This window comes from Leopardus geoffroyi, chromosome X (assembly GCF_018350155.1).
Source record: "Leopardus geoffroyi isolate Oge1 chromosome X, O.geoffroyi_Oge1_pat1.0, whole genome shotgun sequence".
NCBI classification, from domain to species: Eukaryota; Metazoa; Chordata; class Mammalia; order Carnivora; family Felidae; genus Leopardus; species Leopardus geoffroyi.
Window position 1 is genome coordinate 102106696 of NC_059343.1, and position 9207 is coordinate 102115902.

The window sequence follows — 9207 nt, forward strand, 5'->3', positions numbered from 1 at the left end:
TTTTCAAGTTTTTCACATCTATTGCCTCGTTTGAGGTAAGGGGTCGCAAAGTGTTTTCCCTTTCGTGGCAGTTCTGGAACTAGAGCCCAGACGCTCTTCCTCCTACAGTAGTCTCTTCACAAATCCATTCTGCCTCTAACCACCGGCGGCCTGGTGGTTTCCAGGAACCTTGAAATTCCAATGGGATCCCATCAAACCGAAGGCAGATCCAAAGTCTGTGTCCCAGTTTTTTACAAAAAAGGCACACACCTCACTTCTTATGCATTCGACACAAGGTAGTATAGTCAATCTCTCCTACTTTCCCCACAAAGACTCTTTCTGAGACAGGATCAGGACTCAGGGTCACACAGCCTCCAGACCCTCTCTATTAGCAGCCATTCCATCTGAGAATCCATGTTCTGCTGGACCACAATAGCCTCAATCTCTCATTCAAGCCCCAGAAGAGTGCCTCTTAAATGTCAGTGTGCCTTGTGAATCACCTGGAGAACTTATAAAAATGCGCATTCTGGGGCACCTGGGTGGCTCAGCCAGTTAAACGTCCAACTCTTGATCTCGGCTCAGGTCATAATCTTGCAGTTCGTGAGTTGGAGCTTCACATCCGGCATCTGCACTGACGGTGCGGAGCCTGCTTGAGACTCTGTCCCTCCTTCTCTCCGCCCCTCCCCTGCTTGTGCTTGCTCTCAATACGCAAACTTTAAAAAAAATGCAGATTCTGATTCAGCAGGTCTGGGATGTTACCTGAGAGGCTACACTTCTCACAATCTCCCGGGCATTGTTGGTGCCGCTGGTCCAGGGAGCAGTAAGATTCTAGAGAAAACTGTCTCAGGGCATGTAATTTAAGGAAAGAAAGGAGAGAGGGAGGGAAGGACAGAGGGGAAAGAAAAGACAGAGACAGAGAGGGAGAGAGAAAGGGAAAGAAAGAAACTTGGGGTCAGCAAACCTGTGGGCAGAATGTTGCAGTCCTGAAGGGAATGCCCTGAAGTGAAATTGCCACAACTTCTGACTTGCTCTCTTTTCTTTAGTCACCTTGGTGGTTGATCCATTTTCTGAAGCAAAATTCAGGCTACATGACACAAAACTCACATTTTAATAGACATCAGTGCCAGTGTGGTTACGGCCCAGTTAGCTAGTACCTTGGCAACTATCCCTAGGATGAAAAGAAAAGCTGAGAAAAGCCTCTACAAACAAGTCTGTCCTCTGAGCCTATGTGAAGTCCCCAGACAAGAAGGAGAAGCCTCACAGGATGCCAGAAGAATCCTTCCATGTGTCAGTCCAAGAGGCACAAAGCAAGCTGAGCAGGAAACAGAAACCTCTCTGCTGTCCTCAGCCAGTTTGGTAATGTAATGGTAGGGGAATGTTGGTTAAGTGAAGGGTGAGCCCTTTATCCATTCATCTTTTAATTCCCAGGAAGTTCTCTGAGTTGGCCTAGATCTGTCAAGGTCTATGCAGGGGCACAGAGATCAAGAGGCACCCTGAGATTGGACTTTTATTGCCAATTATCAGAGCCAGCCTTAGGAGTTAGGGGTGCCAGTAACTCTTGAGGAAACATGACCCCAGGGCAAATCACCTGCAAAAATATGATTGAGCTGAAACGTGATTAATAAAAAACATCCTTGGGGTGCCTGGGTGGCTCAGTCAGGTATGCGTCCGACTCTTGATTTCAGCTCAGGTCGTGCACTCACGGTTCTGGCATTCGAGCCCTTCGTCAGGCTCTGCGCTCTGGCTCCCTCTTCCTCTGCCCCTCCCCCACTCGCACACCTGTGCTCTCACTCTCTCTCAAAAATAAACTTAAAAAAAAAACCAAACACGTCCTTTGAAAGCAGAGTCATCTCTCCTTCTGTATGGGTGAGAATAGTCAGGATTATTGGACTTGTGGGAAGGCGTGCCTCAGCCTCAGAGCCAGCGCCCAGGAGGGAGCACACAGCCTCCCGACTGCCTGTTGCCTCTCTGGGTTACTGACCAACTCCCGGAAGCGTGGTCCCCAAAGCGCGCCTTGGTCGGTGACTGACTCACCGCACCCCAGGGTTGACGCTGCTAACTGTCTCAAGAGACTCTTCCCAATTTCCTCATTGCTGTCAAGAACTACTTCTAGCTTCTTTGGTTTCTTCAACAATGTTTTTGAAATGCTTCTCATTTTCAAGACCTCAAGCTGCCTGAAGTTAAAGAAAAAGATTTCCATTTTTCCTCTACGATGCTTCTGCTTAGCCTTCCCAGAATATGTTAACTTTGTTCAAACAACCCATTTTCAAAAGGATCAATTTTCCTTCTGCAGCCTATGCATAGGCTGGGGCTATGGTTCCCCAGACCATTTGCTGGGGAAAGTTTCCCACTTGAAGAGTTCATCTCAAGGTTACGTGGAAACCACGTTCTGGATAACTGAGGTGGTGATGTTCTTTGTTCCCAGAGGACTCTTCACGATGATACTTCATCGGTCCCCATTTAAAAGCAGGAAACAGAGGCAGTGACAGATGCAGGGGCTGTCCCAAAGTTATGCACCTATGAAATGACATGCCATGGCCAATGGAGAGGGAGGATAGGGACTCCGATCTTTCCGCTCTAGATACAAAAATTTCTCCAAGCTTCTGAGACAAATATGACTCTGGACTCTAGAGATTCCAAGGAAGAGGTTTACCTACTTCCATGTTACTCTCATTCTGCCCTCTTTGGGGGCTTTTGGCCTTCAGGCGCGTCTTTGACATTCTTCTTACAGATACTTGCCTTCCAGGGCCAGCGGCGGAATGTGACTATGTCATTCCCTCGGGCAAAGCTCATTGTTAGCTCAAGACAAAAAGAAGGGTTCCCTTCGTGTATAGGGAAAGGATGAAGAAGAGGCAGAAAAGTGAAGGCAGAAAAGCGCCCTTAAATCTTCAGAGTCAGGGGCAAATGAATCCCCTGCACTAGTGAATGCCTCCTACAGGAAGGCAGCACCAGCATCCCAATCAGGTCCGTAATATCTGGGCAAAGACCCCACGGATGCCAGCCAAGCCCCTTCATGGGTATCACTGTTCTGGCCCCTTTCTGGAATGTGCTGTCTCTTTGAAGTCCGTGTGCTATTTTCAGATTTGAATAACTAAGGTTGTAGGTATTGAGAGAGCCAAGCTGTCACCTTTCCGGCAATGAACGGCACATTTCCTTCTCACAGTCAAATGGATTCCAGTCAAGCAAGCCACAGAACATTGTTTATCCTCTGTCTTAGGTAAACAGTCCTCTGTCATAGGGTCTGCAATCAGAATACACTCCGCGGGTTAGTTGTCCTGAATATCTACATGTAAGTGCTACTAAGGCTTTCTAGTATACCTGCATCCTAAGTGATCAGTGCCCTAAGTTAGACTTCATGTAACGTCTGTATATTCCTTAGTGCAATGCCTGGTGGAGAAGGAACGTAATTTCACCTATTGCAAAGCATTTGCATCAGGTCAAAGAATTTAAGCAGACTTGTTGCCTAAAGCCAGTCAATCTGGGTGCAGCCTCAGAGATGCCCATCTGAGAAAACTTTCACGGTTCTTGTCCAACATAGACTGAGCCATAATGGACTTTGCAATCCCTACAAGAAAGCCCGTTCAAATGTAAGTTTCCCCTTGTCTTTGCAGATCCCGCCCCGTTGGAGGCATGTGATGAGAGGAATCACCGAAAACGTGGCCGCTTCAAGGATCCTGAGCCAGACTTCACTCTCCCTGGTGTCGGGCATGACACGAATATTGTTGATGGTGCAATGACCTTTCAATAGGAAAAACGGATTGTTTTTCCCTTCAGTGCCTTATGGAACACTCTGAGACTCGCGACAATGCAAACCATCACTGAAATCGTTTTGCTTTGCTTGAAAAAAATTAAAATAAGACCAACAAAAAACATGGACATGCAAGATTCCAGTATGCGGAAAAAAATCGTATTACAAAAAGTCAATTCAACAAAAGCCATTCTTTGATACCACTGCTCAGTATACAAACACCATGTTCTTTAATACACACACACACACACGCACGCACGCACACACGCACGCACGCACACAAATTTAAAATTCCAATTCAGCCAATAGGCCCATCTCAGCTAAAATAATTAATTCCTCCTGATTAAAAAAAAAAAAAAATCTCTGACTCCCTGTGTTTGGGAAGACAGACTGGCATTTCTTCTAGGATCTGCTGACCAGATGTTTTTGGTATTTCCTGTTGGTAGTGATGTTCTGTGCACCCTATTTCCTTTCAACGTTGCTGAAATGTGTATATCTTTAGAATGTAAATGCAACACTTAAGAAAATTCAAACACTTTTGGAAAAGGGACTCAACCGTGACTTCTCTGTGTTCTTGAAATGGTTTTGTGCGAATGCTTTGATAACTTCCCACTCGGTGAAGGGATTCCCAGAGCTTTCGAAATGGACTTGTGTGTGTAGCAAGGGGCGAGGCACGATCAGGCGTACCTCTCGGTGCTTTCCTACAATGGATCCCGGGGCTTTCCAAGAAGCCTGGAATTGCAGCTCACAGATCTGTTTTTCTTGCTTTGGTGTGCGTTTTAAGTCAATACAGCTGAGTCTTTAGCATTGAGGTGAGGGAAATGCTGCCTACACTCCCAAATGTGTTTAGAATATCTTTCTCAGAAACAACACTGTGTTTAAGCTCCGCTTTTCTCCGCTAAGTATGCCTTTCAAGTGTACACCTCGGAGACAGGACCGCGTTGCAAGGCGGGCCAGTGGGTTCAGACCACGGTTGTCAGTCTGACTTTACTCTTGCTAGGTCTGTCTTCCCAGCTGTTGCCTGTGACTGCCCGTGGCTCTCCGTCAGACTGCATGTGTCCTTTTCTAGTTTGCAAAGACTAAAATGCATTCCCAAACCTACTGCTAAACCAAGGGCCTCAGCAACACTCCCAGGTCCTTGCTCGGAGCAGTCTCTCCACTGACTTTCTCAGAAGATCGCGCCACTGCTCCACGGGCTATCAAGTAACTAACTGCGTACCTGCCGTTGGCATCATCAGAACAGTCAGAGGAAATAGTCTCCGCTCACTAATTACCTCCTATATAATGACGTATGCTTTCTGTAGTTCAGTAGTTTGCTCTCATCAGTGACGTGCATTGGGAAGTTTCCAGACTGTAAAAACTAGGAGCTTGAATTCGTTTCCCAAGTGTGACCTTTAGATGCCTAGTTGACTCGCTGCCCATTTGCTCTTGTCTTCAGAAAAGGAAGGAGGAAGTCTCGTTCCGATGAAACGTTTCCAGAAAAGTGTAATATAAACTTTCATTCCAAAAATGGTGTCATAAGCGAGTAACTCACCTGTCAAATTTTAAATGGTATTGAACAAAAAAAAAAAAAAAAAGGAAGCTGTTGTGTTTTCGTTTTTGTTTTGTTTTCATGAAACTGTGACTTTCAACTTCTGAATGCTATAATGTCCAGAGCAGGAAGCTAACGCTGTGCAAATATGAAGTTGTATAAAACAAATCAACCGACCTACACACAAATGTTTTCGTAGGCACTGTATAAGGAGAAATGTATGTTTATGGACTCAAATCAGTTTTTCAGAAGAAACTTTGCTGGGAATGAAGAGGCGGATAAATTGGTTTGTTATTTTTCAAAAACTTGCATGTTTAAAAAACAAACATTGATTGCTTCAAATTTCTGCTACTAACTTCAAGCTATGGGAGTTTGGCGGTAGTCACTTGAGGATTTTTTTTTTTTCCAATTCTTTTCTTTTTGTTGTTAAAGCTGTACTTCAGTGAACAGAAAAATTGCCAAGCCAACTAATGGCCGTAAAAGCGTAAATTGCATGTGTGGGCATAAACTACGGAGCCTCATTGCCGTGAGGTATTGTACAAAGTTTTAATACATTTTGTAAATAAAATTGTAAAGAAAGAAGTCTGTTTCTGTGCTTTGACAGTTTAAAACGGACGTGGATACAGGTGCCAGGAAGTTATTATTCATCAATTTACTTCCCACCGGAGGCTTTGCCAATGATATCACAGTTACCTCGCCGGTGGTTTTCATAAAAGATTACGCCGCTCCCCTCCCCCGCACCACCCCCCCCCCCCCGCCCCAACTCATCTGCGACCACAGTCACGCTCCGAGCCCTCATCCTAACTACACATTCCATTGGAAAAACCTTCATTCCAGCAAGCGTCACCGATCTAGAGTTCAGAGAGAAATAATGAATGCAGGACTATATTGATTCTACAGTGTTTCTGAGGGAGAGACAAAAGGCTGCTAATCAAGTCTGATTTGTAGACTCTGAACATGGAGTACAGTTTTACCCAATACATAAAGCAAGTGTTTAAATATAGGCCAGTTTTATATGATGGCCGCCCTAGAAAACAGGAGATAATGATAGGAAAGGAAGGGATAATTTGCGGCTGGGCCAGCAACAAAGAAAAGTACAGCTGAGATGCTAGAGAGAGGAAGGAAGGAAGCCATCTGGGGTCGGGGAGTGTGGAAAAGAGAGCAGGAGGCCTTGGAGACAAAGAAAACTCAGAGTGGGAAAGGAAATCGCCCAGAAGAGTCTGAAGTATAGGCTGATATAAACACGCTGAGGTTAATTTGGCCTGGAGGCTTCGGCACATTACTCCAATCTTCACCGTCGTCAGAAATGCCGATTGGCTGGCGAACCGTCACGCTTTACAGCTCTTCAGCTGCTTTCCTTTTCTTCGATTAGGTCACCCACCGCGGTCCCACCAGAAGAGAACTGATTCTCTAGGGAGCAGATTCCGTGACTAGATTGGAGTGATGGTTCCCTAGCTGGCTGATAAAATCAATTCAAGTACCAAATGATGCCCCCGGATCTTCTGAAATGATAGATTCCTATTTTAACGGGAACTTCAATCCCTTACCCCAAAGGAATAGCCACTCTCAGGTACTGTGGCAGATGACGATAGAGTGCAGTTTGGGTTAGCAGGGGTTTGGGGTTTTTTTCCTCCGTGGAGGAAGGGACAAGCAAAAAAGATAGTCTTTCTCAGGCCAGACTGTAGGCAGCTATATATCTTGCTTACACATAGGGTCATCCTTGCCCACCAACCAGGTCTGCAAACGGGTCTTGAGTTTCAAATGTCACACTCCCCCTGCGCACAAAAGGACAATGCCTTTTGGTCCCTGCACTGGTCTCCTTGCCTGTCAAGACTCACATCTGACTGCACCGTATGGTAAAATCTTCCAAAAGGAAGGGCAAAGACATTTAAGGAAACCTTGGTAGGCTTGTGGAAGAACAGCGCGGCCCATCACCTTCCTGCCATTGGGTGGGGACAAAGGGTTCACTGTGACTTGGGGACATGAGCCTGGAGGAGGAGAACAAATTAGAAGCAAGAAGCAGAAGCATTATTCCTCAGAATGCAGACTCAGTGAAACAGAAGATCTATCAATCCTCGGTCCCATAACGGTCGTGAACCAGTTACACCACCAAAAGTTACTCTCCACTGGAGCCAGAGCCAGCTATTCGGCTACTCTGGGCAAGACCCCTCCCCTCTTACCCTTACCCTCCTGGACTGAGCTTTTGGGGAAGCAATTTACCAGCAGGTCATTTGGCAGATATGACACCCAGCAGCAGTATATCTGCATTCGGCTGTGGGCACACACAGCACTTGGCGACCCGACAGGAAATCTCTTTTGAATCCGGGGCCACTGGAGGGACTTACAGTTACCCCCTCCCCACCCCCATCATTTCGGACTGGAAGAAAGGCAAGGTCTTGCAAGAGAGTGACCAGTGGCGCCCAGAATTCAATGGAACTTGCCTCTAGAGCTGAAGGTGAAAGAATGAGGCGCTAAGAGACTTCCTGTACACCTAAGACTCGGAGTCCGAGACATGACGTTCCTATTCAGTGAAGACGTGTGGCACGCTTCTGGGCTTTCTCGAAAGGCTCCCTGGGAGGGCGCTATTGTCAGGAGAGGTTGGAGGGAGGTCTTATGCGAGGTCTGTCATTGTCCCGAACCTGCTGCTGCTTCCTTAGCATCCTCTAAACCGAGGGTTCACAAACTCATTTGGACGGGCAAGACGCCCAAGCTCTTTGACAGGTGTTGTCCTTGTAACTTCACAGATGATACGGTAGCAAACTTGGCTCCTGCCCTCAGGAGGCTTGCAGTCTTGGTGGAAAGGTAGAGGATGAACCGACATCCATTCATGTCCAGCGCTTTGCTCAGACAAAGAACTGTAAGGAGCCTAAAGTGAAGACTTGCTGTCTGCCTCTTCACTTGGATCCGTGCTTCCTAATACACCCGGGTGGAGCCTGATTTCTAATATAAACAGGTGGAACTTTTGTGCCTCCAAAGCCGTGAGCCTTTTCAACTGAGGAGTCACACCTGGGCCCTGCAGGCCGCTAGCTGCCGAGAACCTCACAATGACCACTTTCCTGCCAGTCTGCCCACCCTCTGAGCAGCGGATATTTGCTTATGTATTGACTCACGATGCCCTCACTATCAAAGTATAAAAGAACCTGCAATGTCAGCCTAAGAAATAATCCTCTCCCCGTGTCAGCAGATTTGACAAAATTAGCCTTTCAGTGGTTTCACTGAGTTTCAATCCTGGAGCAAAAATGACTGATTTAAATTTTTCCTAATAAATATGCATTACGCCTGAACAAGCCAAAGCCCTGGCAGTAGCTCACCGGAAGCTTGAATGTAGGCTGATGGGGGAGACAATTTTGCAAATACTTCCAAACAACATTGCCATCTTCCCCCATGAGAGTGCTAATTTTCTTGAAAGGCTGCAAACCCTCTCCCAACCTAGTAGTGGCTCGTAAGGTCTACATTTCCCCCCCACTTACAATATAGTTTTGGAAAAGCTTGTTATTCCCCATCATTGGACTATGGCTTCCACCCCACCGCTCTACGAGAACTGCTTTTGACAAGGTCATCAGTAAACTGTATTCCTATTTGATTTTTTAGCATTTATTTATTTTTTGAGAGAGACAGAGCGTGAGTGGGGGAGGGGCAGAGAAAGAGGGAGTCACAGAATCCAAAGCAGGCCCCAGGCTCTGAGCCGTCAGCACGGAGCCCGACGCGGGGCTCGAACTCACGAACCGCGAGATGATGACCTGAGCCGAAGTCGGATGCTTAACTGACTGAGCCACCCAGGTGCCCCAGCATACTTTATAGCAAGTGATCACAAACTTTGGCCCACAGGATAAATGTGGCCCACCACCTGTTTTCATTAATAAAGTTTTATTGGAAAACAGGCACACCCATTCACTTACATCTCGTCTGTGGCCACTCTCAGCCTCCAATGGCAGAATTGAAAGGATGC

General features: G+C 46.5%; 1 protein-coding gene across 5 annotated transcripts in view; it reads left to right on the forward strand.

Annotated features, from left to right (window-relative positions):
- Positions 1-5840, forward strand: part of GRIA3 (glutamate ionotropic receptor AMPA type subunit 3) — a 268559-nt gene extending 262719 nt beyond the window's left edge. For all 5 annotated transcript variants that reach the window (XM_045472567.1, XM_045472565.1, XM_045472566.1 and 2 more), the window contains one exon: positions 3591-5840. The gene's annotated coding sequence lies outside the window, so the exon portion shown is untranslated. The remainder of the gene's footprint in view (positions 1-3590) is intronic.
- The last annotated feature ends 3367 nt before the right edge of the window (positions 5841-9207 follow it).